Source organism: Tamandua tetradactyla, chromosome 15 (assembly GCF_023851605.1).
Source record: "Tamandua tetradactyla isolate mTamTet1 chromosome 15, mTamTet1.pri, whole genome shotgun sequence".
Taxonomy (NCBI): Eukaryota; Metazoa; Chordata; class Mammalia; order Pilosa; family Myrmecophagidae; genus Tamandua; species Tamandua tetradactyla.
The window spans coordinates 4,176,502-4,199,826 of record NC_135341.1 but is presented as its reverse complement, the minus strand read 5'-3'; the positions used below and the strand labels follow the sequence as shown (position 1 = coordinate 4,199,826).

Below are 23,325 nucleotides of genomic sequence, written 5' to 3'. Positions count from 1 at the left end.
ATCCTGTTCCCCCCATAGTCATCCTCATCTCAGCAGGTGGCATCACGATACACATAGCTGATTAAACTAAAATCTATATGAACTTTTTAATTTTTACTGTGTTCCTTGTCGCTTGCTGTTGGTGAATTTTTAGCTGGTTTTTTTTTTTTTTTTGCTTGTTTGTTTATTTTAAATGTTTTTCTCATTTTCCTAGGTATTGTCAGAATTTATATGGGAGAATTTTAATCCACCAATGTGATATGAAAATCCTAACTAATATATTTACCATATACCAGGAAGTTATATTTTAGAAAATAAATCAGATCATGTCCCTCTCTTTCTTAGAATGCTCTAATGACTTTCCATTGCATTTAGAATAACACCCAAATTTCTTACCATTACCTATGTGGCCAGTTCCCACTTCTAAAAATTGTGTCAGCTGATTTCCTCTCTATGCTCAATTATGCTTCAATTATCCTGCCCGTCATGGTCAGGTTCATGTGTCAATTTGGCCAGGTGGTGGTACCTGTTTGTCTGGTTGGGCAAGTGCTGGCCTGTCTGTTGCAGTGAGGACATTTCATAGAATTAAATCATGATCATTTGTAATCAGCCAAGGGGAGTGTCTTCTGCAATGAGTGATGTTTAATCTAATCAATGGAAGACTTAAGGAGGATTCAGAAAAGACAGCTTCTCTTCTCTTCCTGCTTTCGCCGGCTAGCCAGACCCTCCACTGGAGTTGTCAGCTTCACAGCCTGCCCTGAGGATTTTGGAGTCTCCATTCCCACTGTTACATGAGACATGTTTATAAATTTTATATTTATGGATATTTCCTGTTGATTCTGTTTCTCTAGAGAACTCTAACTAATACACTGTCCCTCTGGCTATTCCTCCCTTATGAATTAGGATCTTGGTACTTGCTATTCCCATTGCTAGGAATGCTCTATATCCTAGGTATTTACAAGTCTGGATTCTTTGCTTAAAGAAGGAAATCAGCTCAAATGTTAGCTCATAGAGAACTTCCCAGTCAACAATCAAAGTAGTCCCCATTAGTTACTTTTACCTCATTGCATCACCCTTTTTTTTCATCATGACGTATAAGAAAGAACTGAAATCATCTTGTTCATTTGTTCACTTATATTTTGTCCTTCTGGCTCCTTCTATAATGTGAGCTCCTTTGGAGTAGGGTCCTTGCCTTTTTTCTTCACTTCAGTATACCCAGCAACAAGAACAGGGCCAGGCACAGAGCGGGCACTCAAGGACATTTGTGGAATAAAGTTACTGAATGAAAACTCTCTTTGCACTTTTTCCCCCTCAGCTTCAGTGCTTATGTTGTACTGAGATTCTCAGAACTTCTCATTTCTTCCCGTCTTCTGTTTTATGATAAACTAAAAAAGCATGATCATCTGTCCAGAGGGAACTCATTCAGAACAGAGACTGCTAACAAAAAGAGGAGCAGTAATACACTCCCTTTTTATCAGACTTTCTTTTTCCTTGATTCTCATTAGCCCTGTTCTTCCTAGAAATAGAAAGGACCATGAAGACTATCTAGCTCAGTGGTTTGCAAATATCACAACACTCTGGAGCTATTTAAAACCAGAGTCACAAAACACAGTCTAGCCCATGTATGCTATAGCTACCTACTCCACGCCCTAGTCTCCCCACAAAAAATCAAAAGAAAAAAATAGATATGCTTGGTTTTTAGTTCTGCTAGGCCAATTAGAGCTGAGTGGCATTCTACCCCTTGATTTCTAGAGTCTGCCACCCCCTCCGAGGTCTGAGGCCATGGATGAGTAAGTCACTAAATCATAACTTGTACCTCATATTCAAATTCTGGCAATGAATGAAGAGAAAAATGGTCTATCATACTTATAGGAATTTTTTCCAAGGTTCAAATTAAATTTACATAAAGCAAGAGTTTCCTTTCTTAAAATGGCAGCTCTGAAGGCAAAGGAAAGATCATTTCCCTGCTCCCACTCCAACATACAATAATTATCAGTGAGTGTTTATTTAAAAGCTGCAATGTGTTGCGTACTTCACTGAAAGGATAAGATGCCAGCTTGTGCTCTCGAAGCATATATCTAAAGTAAAAGCAAGGATATTTGTTAGTAACTCTTTCACATTCTTTTTCCAGTAACACAATAGGTAGTATGGTATATCCCAAAGCCATACTCTCTTTTGTAAAAAAATAAGCACTTGTTTCTTCATTAAAAATCACTAAGAAAGAAGCAATTAAACTCTCTTCAGCTATTTTTCCCTCAAATAGCTTTTAAAACTTTCTTTCTGTTGTTAAATAACAGGCTTTTGCCCTCATCTAATCACCAAACACATACTCAGAAATAGGCAACTATAAGAATGATAATCTTTAAAAACATTGGTTTTATAAAACACTTCTATGGTCTCAAAGCAAACTTCAAGTGGCATTCAGTTGCTTTTGGCTTTGCCCTAAAAAGTATTGCAGTTGAGCTGATATGAATTTGTTACCATATTCATGTGAAAAGTTTTACATGAATTAATTTTCCTTAAATCATATTAAATTTGACTTCATGTGTCATCTTGCCAAGCTGGTGTGAGGTTCCATCTCAGTGATAAATAACATTTCCACCCCCATCCCCACCTTTTGGAAATGTATCTTGAAGGCCAGGCCAAGCTTTGTAAACCAGAGGGGAAGTCAGTCTAGGAAAACAGGCCACCCTTTGACTAGATCATCTAGGAATCCCACTGTCTCACTGCAAGACATTCCCTTTTAAGATCATGCCACCTTCATGCTGCCAAGCCTTCGGGTGCTGATATCTGAAATTCTTGGGTCTGCCATCTTCTGCCCCACTCCCACTCTAGGGCATTTCTTATCTCTCTCTTCTGCTTCTTATCTCTCCATCAGTGAGAATCACAAAATCCATCTATCTGCTTTAGACTTCATAAATATCCTTGAGGGAAGAAACACAAAAACCTAGCTATCTACTGAAAAAAGAGACCAAAATATAGTGAATATTGCACATATAGTCCTCAGTCTTTCTCATTCTTTCATATCAGCCCAAACAAAACGCAAGCTAAGATCTCAATCATTCATCTTGGCAAAGCAGAGGTGTACAAACAAGACTTATTTAAGTAGCTAACATCTTCACGGTGATGTAGTTGGTATCAGGTTCCAAGATGATCACCCTGTAATCATAACCAGAATCCAACTATCCCATAACCAGAATACCAAACTAGCCACCATTCAGGAAGTAAGGAAAAAGGAGAGAAGGAAGAGGGGAGGGAGGAAATGTTCCTTTACAGGGTTCAACAAGCCATAAAGCAGAAAGTATTCAAGTTGTTTCTGGACACCCAGCCATTTCTTCTGTCTTCTCTCATGTTGTTTCTTCCTCCCTCACAGTCTCATTTTTGAACTTGTAGCAAATAGTATACAATTATAAGAGGTCAAACAGCATGCAATGCATTACATTAGTAAACTCCCTTGGCTGTTTTTATTCTCTGCTCACAGGAACTTCCTCTTTCCTGTTCATTTCAAAGCTCCTCTGTTTCAGGAAATAAATATCCTTGCTGCCTGATTATAATGCTGTTGTTCCTAAGAATAAAGGTACTCGAAGGTAATTAAATAAGAGCCGGGTAGGTTTCCACTGAAATAGAAATAAACATCCCACTGCTTCTTCTGGTGATAAATGAAATTTTTCTCAATATAATGATTTTGTGTGGATGCTGCAAGGTGGGTTCTTGCCATGCTCATCAGTAATCCTTTGAATGGGTTAAAATATTATTTCTTATATTAGTTTCCTAGAGCTGCCATAGCAAAGCACTACAAACTTAAAGCAACAGAAATGAATTCACTCACAGTTCTGGAGACCGGTAAGTCTGAAATCGAGGTATCAGCAGAGCCATGATCCCTTTTGTGAGTTCTAGGAAAGAATCTTCCTTCTCTCTTTGCCTTCTGACAGCCCACAGTGTTTCTTGGCTTAGGGCAGTACCACTCCAATCTCTGCCCCTGTCTTGACATGGCTGTCTTCCCTCATTCTTTGTGTCAGCATCTCTTCTCTTTTTGAAAGAATGCCACTCATGTTTGGGTTAATGCCCTTCCTAATTCAGTATGACCTCTTCTTAACCTGAATACATCTGCAAAGGCCCTATTTCCAAATAAGGTCAAATTCATAGGTACATGAATTCAGACTTGGACATCTCTTTTAGGGGGACACAATTCAACCCAAAACATTTCCCTTCTTGTAACATTCAGTGTCATGACAGATGTGTAGGTGTATGTATCAGGCTTCTCAACACAGAAAAAAAAATATTTTAGAAAGGAGCTTGATGTATTATACTTCTTAGTCATTTCACCAGTAGATGCACTATAACTACCAAGAAGGGGGTGGCTTGTTGTATTTGATGGCTCTTCTTTCAGTTCTAATAAAGGGCCACATGAAACATGCATTACGAATGGATCCAAGGGGATGGAAAGATTATTGGAAACTTGCATGTTTTCCTACACTAACTTATCATAGCAGGCATATGTAATCTGCATCTCTTTCTATGATTGTGTAGGAACAAGCTGCCAGGAAATTTGAATTTTATTCCTATTGTGCAGAAATACAAGGAGGAATAAATTGTGCTGATTCTATAATAAGCAGAGCTGAAAAGTCACAGCATTTAAAATTTAAACGGTCCATAAATTATGCCCAACTTACTCTAGAATTGTTAAGAATTTCGAAATCCATCATCCTCAAAGTTAAGGTGAATTTCCAACTGCTCTTGATTTGGGAGTGGTTAGTGGAGACCACAGATCATCACAAGGATTAGGATTAATGAGCCTAAGGAAGAATTAAAGATCTTAACATAAGATATTTAATAAGGAATTAAAAGGAGTTTTTCTCATCAACTCAACTCCAAGGTATAAAGAACACATTGTAGAATGATGAATTTCTAGTGAGTTACAGGTATATTCTAGTTTGTTTTGTCTTCTCTATGGTTATAGCTTTACACTTAAAAATCAATTATGATACAAGAAAATATTAAATTTCCTGACAAAATCATGAAAGTTAATAATAAGTACTTTTCAAAGTAATGGCTTCGGCTATTTCAGATAGTTTTCTACATGAACACTATGTTTGCTGTATGGCAATAATGTGTAACTGGGTTTTTGTTCCTTATGTGCCTGGATATGTATTCATTTTCAAAGTGATATTGATGAGCTCTACAATGCATCACTGTCTTTGGAAAATGTTGCAAGCTCTAAAGATATCAGCTAAGGATGCAATCTTTGAAACGGCAGAGCACTGAACAGTAATAATGTAGCTTAACTGTTGGTATAATAGCTGAAGCTCAGCATGCCTGATGATTTCCACTACTTTTCAAGTTAATACCCTGTAAACAGGAAAGTTCTATGGTCCTCTGTACTAGAGAGGCAAGATGTTTCTCAGAGGACAAAAACTGGCTTGGCAAATCTGGTAGTCTTTTTTGCTGGTCCCTGTTTCCTCTCTAACATCACTTCCCAGGAAGTCTGACACATTTTTTAATAGCAGTCATTATGATGGGTACTTTACATAATAATCCATGAAAACCACACAATGGAGGTACTAGCGCTCCAATTTTATTGATGTGTAAATTGAGGCTCAGAGCATTAGATACTTTTCTGCGGCCACTATTTTAAGTGGCAGAGCTAGAATTAGAACCTAGGTCTGTCTTTCAATAAAAGCCATTGGTTTTTAGACTATCTCATGCTTCCTGTATTACATGTCATTTTAGGCAAGGCTCTGGGGGACCGGAGGGCAATAAGCTGAGTTAAAATTGTAAAAGTAGCACAGTTCATCCTTATCTCCTGGCCATTATTTCAGATCCCCTGTGCCCTGATAATCTACTCCCTCTTCTTATCAACCTCTCTCAAATCCTCTCTCATCAAAACCACTCGAAGAAATCATCTATCTGTCATTTTTTGTTAACATGAATTTCCATCAACCATCCAAATTTCAAAGCTGGAAAGGAACTCAGAGATCAAGTTTTCTGGCCCTTTCATTGTACAGATGTAGAAATCAAGCCATAGAAATGTCACCAAGCCACAGAAATGTTAAGGGACTCCCTCAGTTCAAAGAGCAAATTAACTGCAGAGCACAGGCAAAAGTTCTTTCTCTTGATTCCTGCCTTAGGAGTAGTGGACTGTAAACACAGCGGATACCTTCGCAGAGGTGATTTCCATTAAAATTTTGCTTTCTTTGGCAAAGGAAAGGCTCTGACCTCAAAGGAATTTCACCCATCAAAGAGTAAGTGGAGAAAGCTCACTGGAAGACAAAGGACTTGCATAAATACCTTCAACAGCATTTGTAGGTGCCTGCCTGCCCTATTGTGTAAGATCAGCCAGGCTGAGGGAAGCCACCAATGAGCTCTGGGAACCTCCCTCTCCTGACAATAGCACAGTAGCAGGAAAAGTCCTCCACCAACCCTCCAAGCCCACCATCTCCTCCACGCTTCTTTGTTTCTGTTCAACAGGCAAGCGTCTTTTCCCTACCGTCTCTCTTACAGGAATGAACACAACAATTGCATTAAGACCCCCCACTGGAAACCACCACTGTGTGAAACAAACAAACAAAAAGCACCATAAAGTTTCATATTGATAATTTCTAGCTGCTGAAAAGAGAAAAGAACAGAGTTTCCCTTTCTGATTAATGTTCATTATCATAGATATTAACGTGTCTCAAATAGCAAGGAAATGGGATTGGAATCTATAGCTGTATCCTCAGGTGTAACATTTCACTTTTTAAAATCAATAGGAAAGTGGAGTCCTTTTTTGTTAAGTGTTTTTGGCTCCGGCTTTCATGTACGAAGGCTATTGTGTTGCATTTAGCCAACCAGTGGTTGATCACATTCAACTTGTACTTGCTTTTACTCTCAATCTTTATGACCTTCATAAACATGAGGCTCTGAATTTCAGTACTTGTTCGTTATTTTGCCTGTCAAAATTACTGTGTGTAGTTTGTTCTGAGCTGGTTATTTATTCTTGTTATTCTGGGTCTGTATCTACAAAGACTAATCAGGGTGGAAGGTAAGGCAAATCATCTGAGGATTTCTGGGGAAAAATTGTGGAAAAAAAATGGAAAGTGATGGGTAGAGAAGAGGGAAATACTTTGAGGGGTTGATCATTTTCTAGAATTATCCTTATCATTGTAGTTTGAGGTGTAATTGTTCAGTTTCTGAAATAATATGTACAGACTTACAAGGTGACCATAACCACAAAGAACTAGTAGGAACAAAGTAAACACCAATTTTGAAAGTGTCTCCTTTTTTTTTTTTTTTTTTTAACATGGACAGGCACCAGGAATCGAACCCAGGTCCACAGCACGGCAGGTGGGAACTCCGCAGCTGAGCCACCGTCGTCCCGCCCTCCTTTCTATTTTACTATTTAAATTTTTGAATTAATATTAAGATTAGCAAGTGGTTGTTTTATGGCTAAAACATGTAATTGTGCTGTAACTCTTTAGTATTCTGTCTGAAAGATACTATGAAGTTGTAGAACCTCTTTTTTCTATTGCATTTTCTGAGACAACACAAAAAATATTCCCCGAGGAATAGTGGATTTCTCATAAATGCCTGATACTATTCATGTGGGTAGGCAAAGTCATATCACAAACCCTCTCCAAAGGAGTAACATGAAAAACTGTGTGCACTTACATCAATATCTATATCAATGTAGATTTCTGGAATAATCTATGTTGATGCAGATATAGCTATCCTTTACACAGTAAACATAGGAATCCATGTTTGTATAGATATAGATGTCCTTTACACATAGTAACATCTTTCTAAATCCACTCTCAGTTCTGTGCCCTTCAACGAACTTTAACTTTAGCAGACCATATCCCATAAAAAAAGCAGAGCAAGGGTCATTATCAAAAGACACACAAAGGAAGCAACCGTTAATATTTCTTTTGAAATGTTAAGATTTCATTTTGTAGATGTTTGACATTGTTTACAGTAGCCCTATCTTATTACAGGTAAAGACGAATACAGGTAATTTCGTCTTCTTAGGTCAAACATATCACTTAGGCCCATTATGTGCCTTCCATATTGTTCAAAATTAATAATTATAGAAAATCCCCAAACTGCATACATCCTGCATAGAGAAGAGAAGGGAGATAAAGAATTCCAGATCTAACTAAGTCTTCATCACAAAAGGAGATTGTAAAAATGTTCTAAAAACAGAAAAGTCTGCAGGAAATCATCCTAATTATAAAAATTAAGATATGACTGGTTTACATGTCTATGTTTTAAGCTAGTTGCCCAGTATAGTTCCCCCTCACCCAACACTGCCCATTCTTTCTGAATATTCTTTTAAGCCTGTTTAGCAGAATTCATTTTCTCACTAATGCTTTTTATATTTTACCTTGCCGCTCTTTTCTTACGCCCTTCCAAGAGTTAACAGTCAAAGTTCGATTGCTCTGCTATTTAAATTTTTTTAAATGCAAGGAATTGGGTGTGAACTATGTAAATAATTAAGGACAACTTCCCTTGAATTATCAAGATAATTATCTTAATGGTCCCTTTCCAAAAGCACAAAGGATTTACCTCATTGCAACTACAGCTTGATATTAAATTGTGGAGTATAATCCACTCTGTGGTGGACTGTGTAAAACCTAATCTGAACCATCCCGCCTTTTTGGTAAACCACAGACACACAACTCAAACTCATTGAGGCAAATAAGGTAATGTAGTGACTCACATAACTAGGAAATCCAGGGGGCACATCTAGCTATAGGCTTAGCTGGAATCAGGAGATCCAGGAGACTACCAGGTTGCTGTCTCTTTTGCATTTTATGGCTCTACTATCACAGCAATTCCCAGGAAGGCTCTGTCTATACTGTGGAAAGTGTGAGCCACAGAAATTTCAAGCTTTCATTGTCTCAGTTTAGCAATGGAGAAAAAGAACCTCCTTACCAGAAATCCCAGCAAAGTGTGCACTGGCTGTACTGAGTTAAACAGAGTCCCTCTGAATTTCATATCTCCCAGAACTTCAGAATGTAACCTTATAGAGAAATAAGACCTTTGCAGATATATTTCGTTAAGTTAAGATGAGGCCAAACTGGATCAGGGAGAGCATTAAATCCAATATGTTTGCTGTCCTTATAAGAGAGAAATTTGAACATAGGGAAACAGACAATCTCTGCCCAGAGATTGGAGTGATGCTACCACAAGCTGAGGAATGTTGGGGGCCACCAGAAGCTAGAAGAGGCCTCAACTAGAGACTTTAGCAAGAGCACGGCCTTGCCAACATCTTCATTTTGCATTTCCAGCTTCCAGAACTGTAAGGCAATGAATTGCTGTTTTAAGCCACCCCATTTATGGCAGTTTGTCATAGCTGCCCTGGAAAACTAATAAACAGACCGTGATCTGATTTGGGTCATACAACTATCCCTGACAAAGTATGTGACCAGGGATGCAGTTTTCTCTTGGAAAAACCTGGGTTTCATGCTCTTCTTTGTTTGGCATCATAATATGTACTCAATTTCACCCACCACAGAGAATGAGAAGGAAAGAGGAACAGATTCCCCCTCCCCACACACAAAAACCTGATGCTTTTACCAGAAGAAGAGACATGGATGCTGGTTGGGGAAGGAAACAAAAATTTCCACTACAAGAACACATACTCTAGAAATGACAATAAGTACTTCATCCAAACACACCTGGTACGGTGGATTATTCCCAAAGACAGTGTGTTGAGAAGGCGTCAGCCTACTTTGCACTGTGGACAATCATTACTCTAACATAAAAAGATACTATCCCTTGAAAGACCATGAACCTTATATATCAATTTTAAAGTTGTAAAATGCTATTGACTTTATAACAGTAAAACAAGGAACTAAAAAATCAGAAAAATTTCAAATATTATTTCATAAGGACTATAAAATTTTTAACTAAAAATTATTTGTAATTAATTTTTTTAAGTGAACTGGCTATCTAGCTTTAGTGTTGTATTTAAATGATATCTTTAGTTTTTTTTTTAAGTAATGGCTATTTACAGAGATCTTGAACTTCTTGTAAAACCTGCTACTATAGTAATATCAGCAAATAATTAGCTCCTTAGGGGAAATTCAAGTCTTTATAACTTCCAGTTGAAACAGAAAACAGGCTTCACATTTACTCATACATTGCTGCCCACTACATTTGGAAGGGAAACTAAAATTTTCTTAGAAATGGTTTTGAAGACATATGCACCTCCTCAAGATATTTAAAGATGAAAAAACATTTATTTAAGTAGCCTATTGATAGGTTTAGAAAAATTAAAACACCATGAGAGGATAGTCTTGCAAATTATTTGTAAAATGGAAAGACAACTCTGCTCTTTTTCCCCCATTTCACAATCCCCTGTAGCTAAAAACAGACAACAAATTAACTGCAATCAACATTCTCTTATACTCTAGGCAAGTGACTATTTTTAAGCTGGGTATTAAAAGAATCTCTAAATATTTCATAAATAATAACATAAAATGTAAATATTGACTTCTAATATAAATATTTTTAATCATTTATATATAACATGTCTTGTTCCAAAAAGAATTTAAGACAACTTAAGCGATGCCAAAAATAGAACAAAGATGAAGCAAAAGGAAAATAAGGGGATTGAAAGCAAATAGAAGCCAGGAATGAAGTCAGTACCCACTGTGCATCCCATGAAGTCCCGTGCACTTGCTAATAATGGGTGGTAATCCAGGCACGTTAGTTCACCGAATTAAATAATTATAGGTTATACTGATACAAAATAAAATGTTGGCCAGCAAAAAAATCCTAAGTTTTAGAGTATATAGAGGTGATACATATCGGCAAGCATTAGAACCTGGCAATATGAATGTCTGGGATATATACTTATACATATTTATATATATCCCACACATATATGTATATATGTATTATATAGAGAGAGTAAGAAATGCATATGCAAATATCTATAACTTAGTTTGATTAACAGTATATAAAATAATTATGCGATTTTCTTTCAAATTATTTTTCTGAGTCTCAGTATTTTTGGCTAGAAATTTAATGAGGCACATTATGTTTAAAATAACTCAAAGAGAGAAGATCCAGAAATCTACATTTTATGTACTGAGATTCAAACCTTTCATCATCAAAAACATCTAAAACTGGGGGTGATATTCTTTCAGACATACAAAAAAAAGGTCTTTTTCTTTGGCATAGATTAAAGCCTTAGAAACCAGGTCAGCTCTTACACAAGCTCATAGCACCTTATTGCAGAGTAGCTAAAAGAGAAAGTTCTGAACAGAAACAGAACTAGGGTGGAATCTCGTCAATATCACGTACTTCTGAGGGTATACAAGTGTCTTGAACTTTCTTAGTTACCTTACCTTACAATAAAGGGTAATAATAGGAATTGTCTCATAGCTTTATTAGTAAGAATTAAATGAGATAAGATATGAACAGCATTCAGCATAGTGCCCAGCATTATTATCTCCACCACCATTGCCATTTCAGCCTTTATCATCACAGTTATCATTCTCATCATCACCCGTGGAACCTTTATTTCCAAAAGAATCAATGGAACTTATAGCCCAGCCTTTCCCATATGGTGTTCTCCAGCACAAATTCCAAGGCTGGCACTTCTAACTGGAGTATGTATACTCATTTTTTTTTTTTTTTTTTGCACTGGCAGGCTCCAGGAATCTAATCCAGGTCTCCGGTATGGAAGGAAAGAATTTAGCCACCGAGCCACCGTTGCATTGCCCCATATACTCATTTTATATTCATCCTTAAGAAGTGTCCATATGCGGAGGAGCATGTTACTACCATTCAAAATCATTAATGGCAATTTCAATAGAAAGAAACAGAGCTAACAAATGTGAACTAAGTCAACTGTCTTTATCTATTTTTCAAATCATCAATAGAAAGTTTTTAAAATTTAAGAACTTTTAAGTTTTAAAATGGGCATCTCTTATAAATTCACTACATTATTGATTCTGATAAACTCCAACCAGAGAGATTTTACATTTGTTCTACTGCAGACCTCTTTTTTGGTACATGCCAACACTGAAGTCTGGGTAGGCTAAAAGAAGTTGTTTTGCATAGCCCATTATGACATGGTACAACTAGGCAGAGTTGAAAACAGGACTGTTTAAAGAAACAGACATAAAAAAAGAGGATAGTTCAAGCATGGATCCAAAGATGCAGATTTCTGGAAGGAGTTGATGGATAAAGGTATAAGAAAGTAATCGGCACAGAAAAAGACAGATGTATGAAGTCATTGCTGAGAGAGAATATTAAGAATCTGGAGCATGATTAATAAAAACAAAGAAAGGTAATGAAATAAAGGACTAGAAAATTTCCAAAATATCATTCAAGTGGGTTAATTTCAGAAGGCCAAAAGAGCTGTTCTTCAGCTTCCTTCCTGATAATCCATTTAATCACTTACAGATTAAAAAAAATCATTTATCTTTCTGCAAATAGACTAAAACATGTTCATTGTTTTTTTTATAAGTTTACTACAGTCAGTAACAAACAAATTTGTGGGACTTTAAAATCAGGCATAGATAGAATCCTGGGTATTTGGTGTCAGTTGAGGATATAATTAAGTAGTTTCTAAGCAGTGAGTACTTGGAAAAATGTTGCTGACAATGCTAAATCAATGGTTTAGTAGGGTTCTCGTGATCTTCATCCATCCATGCACCTTCAAGCCCTACTTCCTCTAGCCTCCCTTTCCAATAAGATTGTTACTCCTACCCTGCTCCTGGGGACCACGACAGCTGGGAGCCAAACAGACCTGGGCTGGATTCCCTGTTTACCCATTGACAAGACAAGTTATTTAACTTTTCTTAGTTTCAAGGCTCACATCAGCAAAATGGTACAATAACATCTAACAAGCTGCTATGGAAATCAAATGCGATAGTGTTGCAAAGTGCATAGCTAAGGCTATATGTCTGAGCACCATTAAGTGGTAGCTATAGAGGAAGAGAAGGACAGTTCAAGAACACAGACATTACAAAAGTTCACGGTCTTCCCAGTAGTTAAAAGATCATCTTTCAGGAGACAGAAACCTGGTGTTCTAACCTAGTCAACCTCCCTTTCATTGTGTGAACTTAAGCATTTTAGTTTTCTAGGCTGCTCAAGCAAATAGCATTAAATGGGTTAGGTTAAGCAATTGGAATGTATTCAAAGGTTAGGAAAAAATCCAAATCAAGGCATCATCAACACAATGCTTTCTCCTTGAAGCATGTGGTGTTCCAGGACTGGCTGCTGGCAATCCTTGGTCCTTAGATTTCCTGTCACATGGCAGGCACATGGTGGCATCTCCTGGTCTTTCCCTTCTCTCCTGGTTTTTGTTGATGTTCAGCTTCTTGCTTCCTGTGCCTTTCTCTCTGTCTGAATTTCATGCTTCTTATAAAGGACTCCAGTGATAGGATTAAGACCCATCCTGGTTGAGGATGAACCTCAACTGAAATAACTTCATCAAAAGGCCCTACTTACAATGGGTTCACACCCCTAAGAGTTCCCACACAGCTTCAAACCACCTCACTAAGCTGTCAGTGCCTCGAACTCAATATCTATAAAATGAGGTTGGATTAGAAGTGATAGATAATCTGTAAGGTAGCCTTCCTCTGCTATAAACTTCTGTGACAAGTGTCCTAAACTAGTAATTTTCCAATTAATTTTGGGGAAGGGGTTTGTAGTCTTAAATTGACATCTCCTCTCCCCTTCCTGCGCCCTCTGAGTTTCATCATCAACCTTTCAAATGATCATGAAGAGAGCCACCAGGGAGGGGGTAGCTCCTCTGGCGGGGCTAGGCCCGGGGTCCAGCTGGTCCCCACTCCCAGCCACGCTGCACCTGGCAGGTCCCCGACGCTCGAGGGCTCTGTCCGCAGCTGTGGGACGAGGATGGTAGGAGGATGTGACTCCTGGGAGGAAAAAAGGCGGCCGCAAGAGCTGTTGCGCAGCCATTGGTACCTGTATTGGGGAAACATAGCATACAATCAAGAAGCTTACAGCCTCAGTGGCGAAAATTTTTTCATGTCAGAGACCGAGAACTCTTGCAGTCATTTATGTCATCCCTTCTTCTCCAGACAGAAGATACCAAAAAGTTGCAATCAAAGATCTCTTCATCTTATTGATAAAGCCACTAATAAGCCAAAATGTCTGTCAACGTCAACCGCAGCATGTCAGATCAGTTCTATCGCTACAAGATGTCCCGTCTGATCGCCAAGGTTGAGGGGAAAGGAAATGGAATCAAGACAGTTATAGTCAACATGGTTGACATTGCAAAGGCACTTAATCGGCCTCCAACGTATCCCACCAAATATTTGGGTTGTGAGCTGGGAGCACAGACCCGGTTTGATGTTAAGAATGACCGTTGCATTGTCAATGGATCTCATGAGGCGAATAAGCTGCAAGACATGTTGGATGGATTTATTAAAAAACTTGTTCTCTGTCCTGAGTGTGAGAATCCTGAAACAGATCTGCATGTCAATCCAAAGAAGCAAACAATAGGTAATTCTTGTAAAGCCTGTGGCTATCGAGGCATGCTTGACACACATCATAAACTCTGCACGTTCATTCTCAAAAACCCACCTGAGAATAGTGACAGTGGCACAGGAAAGAAAGAAAAGGAAAAGAAAAATAGAAAGGGCAAAGACAAGGAAAATGGCCCCATATCCAGCAGTGAGACACCACCACCACCACCACCAAATGAAATCAGTCCTCCTCCACATGCTATGGAAGAGGAAGAGGATGATGATTGGGGAAAAGATATAACTGAGGAAGCTCAAAGGCACAGAATGGATGAAATTAGTGACCATGCAAAAGTTTTGACTCTCAGCGATGATTTGGAAAGGACTGTTGAAGAGCGAGTCAATATCCTGTTTGATTTTGTTAAGAAAAAGAAAGAAGAGGGTATTATTGACTCGTCTGACAAAGAAATTGTTGCTGAAGCAGAAAGACTGGATGTAAAAGCCATGGGCCCTCTTGTTTTGACTGAAGTTCTTTTTAATGAGAAGATTAGGGAACAAATTAAGAAATACAGGCGCCATTTCCTCAGATTTTGCCATAACAACAAAAAGGCTCAACAGTACCTTCTTCATGGTTTGGAGCGTGTGGTAGCCATGCATCAAGCTCAGCTCAGCTCCAAGATTCCACATATCTTGAAAGAGATGGATGATGCAGACCTTTTGGAAGAAGAGGTCATCATCAGCTGGTCGGAAAAGGCCTCCAAGAAATATGTCTCAAAGGAACTTGCCAAAGAGATTCGTGTCAAAGCAGAACCATTTATTAAATGGTTGAAGGAAGCAGAGGAGGAATCTTCTGGTGGAGAAGAGGAAGATGAAGATGAGAACATTGAGGTGGTGTATTTGAAGACTGCCAGTATACCTAAAGTTGAAACTGTGAAGTCTGACAACAAGGATGATGACATTGACATTGATGCTATTTAAAATGATGGATGCAACCTAGCTTGACAGTGTAATACTGCAAATTTTTCTGCATTATCAGCCAGAAGTGCAACATGTATGTGCAAAAGCTAAAATGGCTTAACATCATGCTACACTTTATACTAAAAATGTTTTACTGTGAGTGGTCTGTAATTAAGCCCAACGAGACATCTAGGGAGTCCATACACATCAGTGGGCAAATGTAGTTTGCTTATTCATAGCATGTTTCTTTTTGAAAAAACTAGTGGTGGACACATGGATCACATTTATACAGTTATAACAAATAAAGATTTGTTTTTGGTCATTCTTCAAAAAAAAAATGATCATAAAGAGCATGCAATATTCAAGCATTTAAAAAAGTGAGTTTAGTGTTATGGATGGTCAAAAATTCTTGGAATTAGGTAGACCTTGCATTAAATCTGGACCCTTCCATTTATTGGGTATGTAACCTGGAATAAGTTATTTTAACTTTCTGAACATTTGTTTTCTAATCTTCAAAATGAGGCTAATACTTAACTTGAAGGGTTAGTATGTGAAAATTTGAATTAATTCTCCTGGCATCTCTTAGGTGCTCGATATTTTGTTATTTTATTTCAGTGACTTCACCAATATATCCTGAAAAAATAAAAACAATTTAGATTTAATCCTTCTAGATATATTTAATACATTGTTTTAAGAAATTTAAATGAAAATTCCTGGGCAATTTAAAACAATTTTAAAAATAAAGCAATGATGAGTAATAAAAATGATTACTTTTTTGCAACCAGTTTGTACCCAGATAGGAATACTGAATATCAGAAGTGTGACTCGGATTGGACTATCAAGAATCATAACCACATCAAAAAATGCACTTTAAGTTGCTGTAATGAGCTCACATTAATGATGAGACAAAAATTGCCATTCACTTCTGAAAGACCCCCAAACTGAATATTTAAGTACTATTTCAAAATCTATTTTCATGAAGTGCATCAAGATGTTCAGAAAGATTATTTGTGAATAATGAAACATCATTTCAAAGCCAGAAAGTAAAGTACTGATTGGCTCACTTCTCAGTTCTCAAATTATTAGTTCAATCGGTTTATTTAGAAGTCTTTCTGATTCTTTACGCTGATTCACTGCAAGCAAATTTTGAAATGTGAAAAACCTATAGGGATTTTGGTTTTCTATTAAGTCTCATCCACCCATCTAATATCAATAAAATATGACAGCCTAGAACCTGGATATGACAGACTTTATATTGTGCCACTGTGCTGCCTAGACTATTGGCAGAACGATGACTAGAAGTGGCAGGAAGGCAGATCCATCAGTAAAAATAGGAATATGAGCTTAATCTGAGTGCCTAGAAATAACCATATATTTACTTTCATATATTCTCAGTACTGATTACTTTTTAAAAAATCATAACTTTTTATTTATAGTAAATAGATGAGAGTTTTTGACTGAAGAAACCTAAGTTTCAGGAAGGCAGTGATCATTTCTGACTTGTTAGGTACCAGGAACTATTTTACTTCTCTTCATTTAGCGCCTATTGTACCCGAGCACATTCTAGGTGCTGGGGTTATAGTAGTGAATAAGACAGAAACACAAGACTGCTGTTCTGGTGGATCTTACATTGTGAAAAGGAAGCAAATGATAAATATAAATTTTTAAAAAATGACTGCAAAGCATGGTTAGTGCTATAAATGTATTAAGAATGCTGTAGGAAGTGAAGAGAGGGTGTTGATTTGGCTTCTTTGGTCAAGGAAAGCTTCTCCAAGATGAGACCTCAATGACAAGAGGGAGACTGTTTTGGGGAAAACCTGGGCACAAAGCATTTCAGACAAAAGATACAGCAAGTGTCAAAGCATTCAGCAGGTATAAGCTTGAATTTGGAGGAGTACAGAAGTAGCAAAGAGGAGAGTAATAGAAGATGGGGACAGAGAGTATTTTCCAAGAGAAGGAATTTGAATTCTATTCTAAATATAATGGGAAGCCATTGGAGGGTTTTCAAGGAAGTTTTGTGTAGCTATGCAGAGAAGGGACACAAGGAAGGCAAAAATGAAAGTAAGAACTATCAGTTAGGAGTTATTACAATAATCTAGGCTAGAGATGATGAGAAAAAAGAGAGAAGTAGCCAAATCAGATATTCATATTTGAGGAGATATCTTAGATGACTAGCTTCTTGACTAGGTAAGATTAGGAAGGACAAAAGGAGATCAAGTTTTTGGTTTGAGCCATTAATGGAAATGGCTAAGATTGCAAGAGGAGCAGATTTGAGGTGAGATGGAGGAATCAAGAGTTCTGTTTTAGCTGTTGTTTTTTTTTTCTGCTATGGATATCCGCTAACACTCAACCTTTATCCACAAGATGAAGTTACTGGCAGAAGAAATTCCCTATGTATTGTGCGTCCACATGCTCATTTCCAGTGCATTACCACTTTACAGCTCTACTCATGAAATGAGTTTATCAAATTATATGTACACATCCATCTACTTAAATGTACACAGAAATGTTTCATCTTTTGTATCATTTGCCCTGCAAATACAAATGATATTTAATTGACTATTCTTTTTAGAACTGAGTAATCCAAATCAATCCTTGAAAGCAAAACTGTAAGAGCTTTTTACCTATTTATGGAGAACTGAAAGATCACAATGACCTACAATGGTCCTAATGTTTCTTTTGTGTGTGTGTGAAGCCTGCAGCATTGTGGGTAACCTCTGAATTAATTATATGAATTGAATACTAAGACTTAGATCCCTCAGTAACAGAAAATTTCAGGCTAAATTTTATTACACCAAACTTTTCCTGGAGGGCATCATACAGTTGCCCCTAATCAAAACAAAATTTATTTATGCATCAAGGGATTTTATGAAGAAAGTAAAAAGACAACATGCAAAATAGGAGAAAATATTAGGAAGCCGTATATCTGGTAAAGGTTCAATATCCAGAATTCTCACAACTCAACAACAAAAAGATAAACAGACCACTTAAGAAATGGGCAAAAACTTGAATATACAAATGGCCAAAAAGCACATGAAAAGATGCTCAACATCATTAGCCATCTGGGAAATGCAAAGCAAAACCACAATTATACGCCATTTCACTCCCAATATAATGGCTACTATTACAAAAAGGGAAAATAAGTGTTGAAAAAGATGTAGAAAAACAAAGAGACTCAAACATTGCTTGCAGGAATATAGAATGGCATGTTACAAACACCAGAAAATAGTTTCGTGATTGCTCGGAAATTAAGTATAGAATTATTACATGACTGGCAATCCTACTTCTAGAATTGAAAAGCAGGAACTCAGATATTTGCATACCAATGTTCACGATGGCTTTATTCACAATTGCTAAAAGATAGAAGCCACCCAAACACATCAACAGATGAATGAACAAAGTGAGGTATATAATATAATGGAAAATTATTCAGTCATAAAAAAGGAATGAAGTTCTGATGCATGCTGCAACATGGGTGAGTCTTAAAAGACACCATGTTGAGTGAAGTATGTCAGATATAAAAGGGCAAACACTGTATAATCTCACTTATATGAAATAATTCAAATATGCAAATTCATAAAGTAAAAAACCAGTATGCAGGTTACCAGGGACTGGGTAGGGGTGGAGAATGGCACAGTAATGCTTAATTGATACAGACTTTCTGTGTGGGATGATGGAAAATTTTGGTGATGGTGGCACACATTGTGAATGCAATTAACACTGCTGAATTGAATAACTGAAAGGATAAAATGAGGAACTTTACATTATATTTATGTTACCAAAATAAAAATTTTTAAATGCCTATACAACTGTACAATACAAACAGTGAACACTAATCTATACTACTGATGATAGTTAATAGTATAATTATAAGAATATTGTCTCATCAGTTATAACCAAGGTACCACATTAATATAATAATTGGAAAAACTGCACATATTGGAATATATGGGTCCTCTGTACTCTTTGGATGATTTTTCTGTAAACCTATAACTGCTCAAATTTTTTAAAGAAATTTTACTTTTTAAAAAAGCAACAGTAATTACAACATCAATGACTAATTTATTGACTACATACTCTTGGCTGAATCACTGAACTAAGGGTTTTACACACATGACCTCATTTAACCTTCAAAACAACTCTAATTATCATCAAGAAAACCAAAGCTCAGAAAGTTTATACAACTTGAGTAGCTAAGACATTAAAATATAGAGCCACAATTAGAATACAAACAAATCCTGTGTCTTTCATTCATTCACATTTTTATCCATTCAACGACTATTCATTCCCTAAAGATAATACCACTGTAGTAGATTAAAGATAGTCACAGATTCTCTTCATTCCACCCACTGAGAAGTGGATCCTATTTTCTGGCTTCCTGCATCTGGCCTGGCCCTTTGTCTTGAATATGGTGGAGGTCACGAAGTTACTTCCCAGACTGAGCTTGAAGCAATTGCCAGCATCTGCCACCGCATGCTTGGAGCACTCTCTTTGGAACCCCACCACCTTGCAGTGAGAAGACCAACCCACATGAGAGGCCACATGGAGAAGAACCATAGAGTTTTAGTAGTCAATGCCAGCAACAAATGTCAACGATGTGTGCAAATTGTCTTGACAATCCCAGCCTGGTTGAACACTCAGATTACTACAGCTCCAACCAACGCTATATGCAGCAGCAGAACTACCCAGCAGAGCACGGGCGATTCACAGTTAGTGAGAGATAAAGGGTTGTTGCTGTTTTAAACTGCTGATTTTTTAAGACATTTTTTTATTGTAAAATAGAACGTATTTACAAAAAAAGCAATACATTTCAAAGTACATTTCAAGAGGTAGTTAGAGAACAGATTTCAAAGCTTGGTATTGGTTACAGTTCCACAGTTTCAGGTTTTTCCTTCTACATACTCTAAAACACTGGAGACTAAAAGGAGATATTAATATAATGAGTCAGTAGTCATACTTAGTTCTTAAATCCTATCTTCTCTGACACAACTCCTCCCTCTCCTTTGATCTTTCTCCCAGTCTTTTAGGAATATTTGGGTTATGCTCCTTCTAATTTTTTTCACATTGAAAAGAGGTATCGACAATATGGGATAGGGGGATAGAAACTGTTTATGCTCTTGGAGAGACTGGCACCTCTGGCAAACCACTGAAACTTGGGGTGTTTTGTAATGTAGCACAATATAACCTAAAGAATCATATTCTTCTTAAAAGGAGAGCATCAGGTATAATATTGCAAAATGCAACTCTTATAAAGGAAGAAAATTAATGAAGATGTTGCTTTTCTATCATGGCTGGGCAAGTTTTTCTTATACTCACAGTCTAGTAAACTAGAAAAATCAGAATAAACCTTGGCTCCTTTTCTTCACTTACATATGAACTCATTTTTTATTCACTCATTCATTTGTATATTCATTCAGCAAGTATTTCTTGTTATGTGTGAGCCTCTGTGTTAATTATTGTGGGTTATGTAAGAAATTAAGATAAGAATTATGCCTTCAAGAACATTTAGGTCTAAAGAAGGGTAATAAAGACTTTTTGTTCGATTATTGTTTTTACAATTAGAGATGTGGGTTTACAAAACAATCATGCTTAAAATACAGGATTCTCTGTATTTTCCACCCTATTGTTACTGTCTTGCATTAGTGTGGCACATTTGTAATGGTTGATGAAAGCACAGTTTTATAATTGTACTATTAACTATAGTGCATGGCTTAACTTGGGGTTAACTGTTTAGTGCAGTTCCATGCATTTTTTTTAAGTTTATTATAGTACCATATATACAACTTAACATCTCCTCTTTTAACCACATTCAGATATATATTCAGTGCTGTTAATTACATTCATAATGTTGTGCTACTATCACCACCATTCATTATCAAAAGAATAAAGAGGAAGTTAAGAAAGTTAAGGAACATGGCAAAGAATGTGGGGGAAGCCTAGTTCATATTTTAAAATTTTTTACTTAGATTTTAACACATCATCCCTACCCATAAAATGTTAACCCCCCAAAATGAATATGAAAGAGAATGAACATTAATTTGCTTCTGCTCTCCTGCTGTGTTCTGTTTAAGGCTACCACCACTTTGAACTTCACTTACTTTAAATCCAAAATTGAGATGATTCTAACCCTACCCTCCTTAAGAGCTGTTGCAGCATGCAAATGATAATAATGACCTAAAATTATTAAACTTTGGTATTGGGGTCAACACTTATTTATATTAGTATAATATTCAGACAATGTCATGTTCCTTTTTTTTTTTTTTTTTTTTTTGCGTGGACAGGTTCCGGGAACCGAACCCAGGTCTCTGGCATGGCAGGTGAGAACTCTGCCACTGAGCCACCGTTGCCCACTTTTTCCTTTTCTTTTAAGTGCATTTTAGGCACAAACAAGCAAGAGATAAACAAAATCACTACCTAACTTTAACAATGTCTTCCCAACTTCGAATGTGTGATTCTGATAGGACTGACAATAACAATACTCTGCTTTCCTGGCCTCAGAGCTGGGCATGTGATGCAAACTGAATCATTTAAAATAGTTCCCATAGGAATTTTGGATTCAGAGCTGAAGAAGTCAATGAGCTAGAAGGAGCTGAATCAAACACTGCTACTCCATCTTCCATGCAACATTTTCTATAGGAAAATATGAAATACATCGAGAGATACAGCACTGAGAAAAGGGAAGGGAGAGGGAGAGAGAGACCAAATCCTAATCATCTTATTTAGGTTTCCTGGATCCAATTGTATCTGAAGCCATTTAACCCTGACCTTCCAAGTTATGTGAGTCAACAAATGTTATTGTTTATATTAATAAAGTTGAATTTCTACCAGTTAACAACCAAGAGTGTTGAGGAAAAATAAAACTAGAGAATCAAAAGCATACTGAAATCAACTGAGACTTTATATAAATTGTTTGGACAGTTACTTTCTTATAGGGATAAAAGCATCTTTAGTCCTCAAATATACCCCACCCCCACCCCCAATTAAAGCAATGGAGATATGTAGTCCCTTCAACCCAGCCACCAACCAGATTTTTTCACTTACCTTCCAGCTGAACTCCTCTTCCTGCTTTTTCTAACCACATACCACACACAGGCTTTGCCCCACTACGAATTTTTAAAAAAATATTTTTATTGAAATATTTTCATGCACCATACTGTCCATCCAAAATACACACTGAATGGCTCACAATATCATCACATAGTTGATCATTTTTAGAACATTTGCACCACTTCAGGAAAAGAAATAAAAGAAAAAAGAAAAAAAACCCATACATACCAGTCCCCCATCACTCCCTTTCATTGAACACTAGTATTGCATTTAACCAAATTATTTTACCCCTTAACCCTCCTCCCATTATTTATTTATTCATTTTTCTTATTTTTTTTTTTCTTTACATGGGTAGGCACCGGGAATTGAACCTAGGGTCCTCGGGCATGGCAGGCAAGCATTCTTACCTACTGAGCCACTGTGGCCCACCCTTATTTTTATTTCATTTTTTTTTACCCATCTGTCCATACCCTAGATAAAGAGAGCATCAGTCACACTGTAAAAGCTATATAGTTATACAATTCTCTTCAACAATCAAGGCTAGTGGAACACAGTTCAATAGTTTCAGGTATTTCCTTATAGCTATTTTAATACATGAAAGACTAAAAGGGATATCTATATAATGTATAAGAATAATCTCCAGAATAATCTCTCAACTCTGTTTGAAATCTCTCAGCCCTGAAATTTTATTTTGTCTCATTTATCTTTTCCTGCTTTTACTCAAGAAGGCTTTCTCAATCCCATGATGCCAGGCCCAGGCTCATCCCCTGGAGTCATGTCCCACATTGCCAGAGAGATTTACACCCATAGGAGTCATGTCCCATGTAGAGGGGAAGGCAGTTGGCTTAGAGAGACAGGCCACATCTGAGCAACAGAAGAGGTTCTCTAGGGTGACTCTTAGGCATTATTATAAGTATGC

At 37.1% G+C, this 23,325-nt stretch overlaps 1 long non-coding RNA gene and 1 pseudogene across 1 annotated transcript in view; one reads left to right on the top strand and one right to left on the bottom strand.

Moving 5' to 3' along the window:
• Positions 1–23,325, bottom strand: part of LOC143656907 (uncharacterized) — a 395,508-nt gene that overhangs the window by 59,325 nt on the left and 312,858 nt on the right. The gene's annotated exons all lie outside the window — the stretch shown is intronic.
• On the top strand, positions 13,868–15,681 carry LOC143657840 (eukaryotic translation initiation factor 5 pseudogene; annotated as a pseudogene).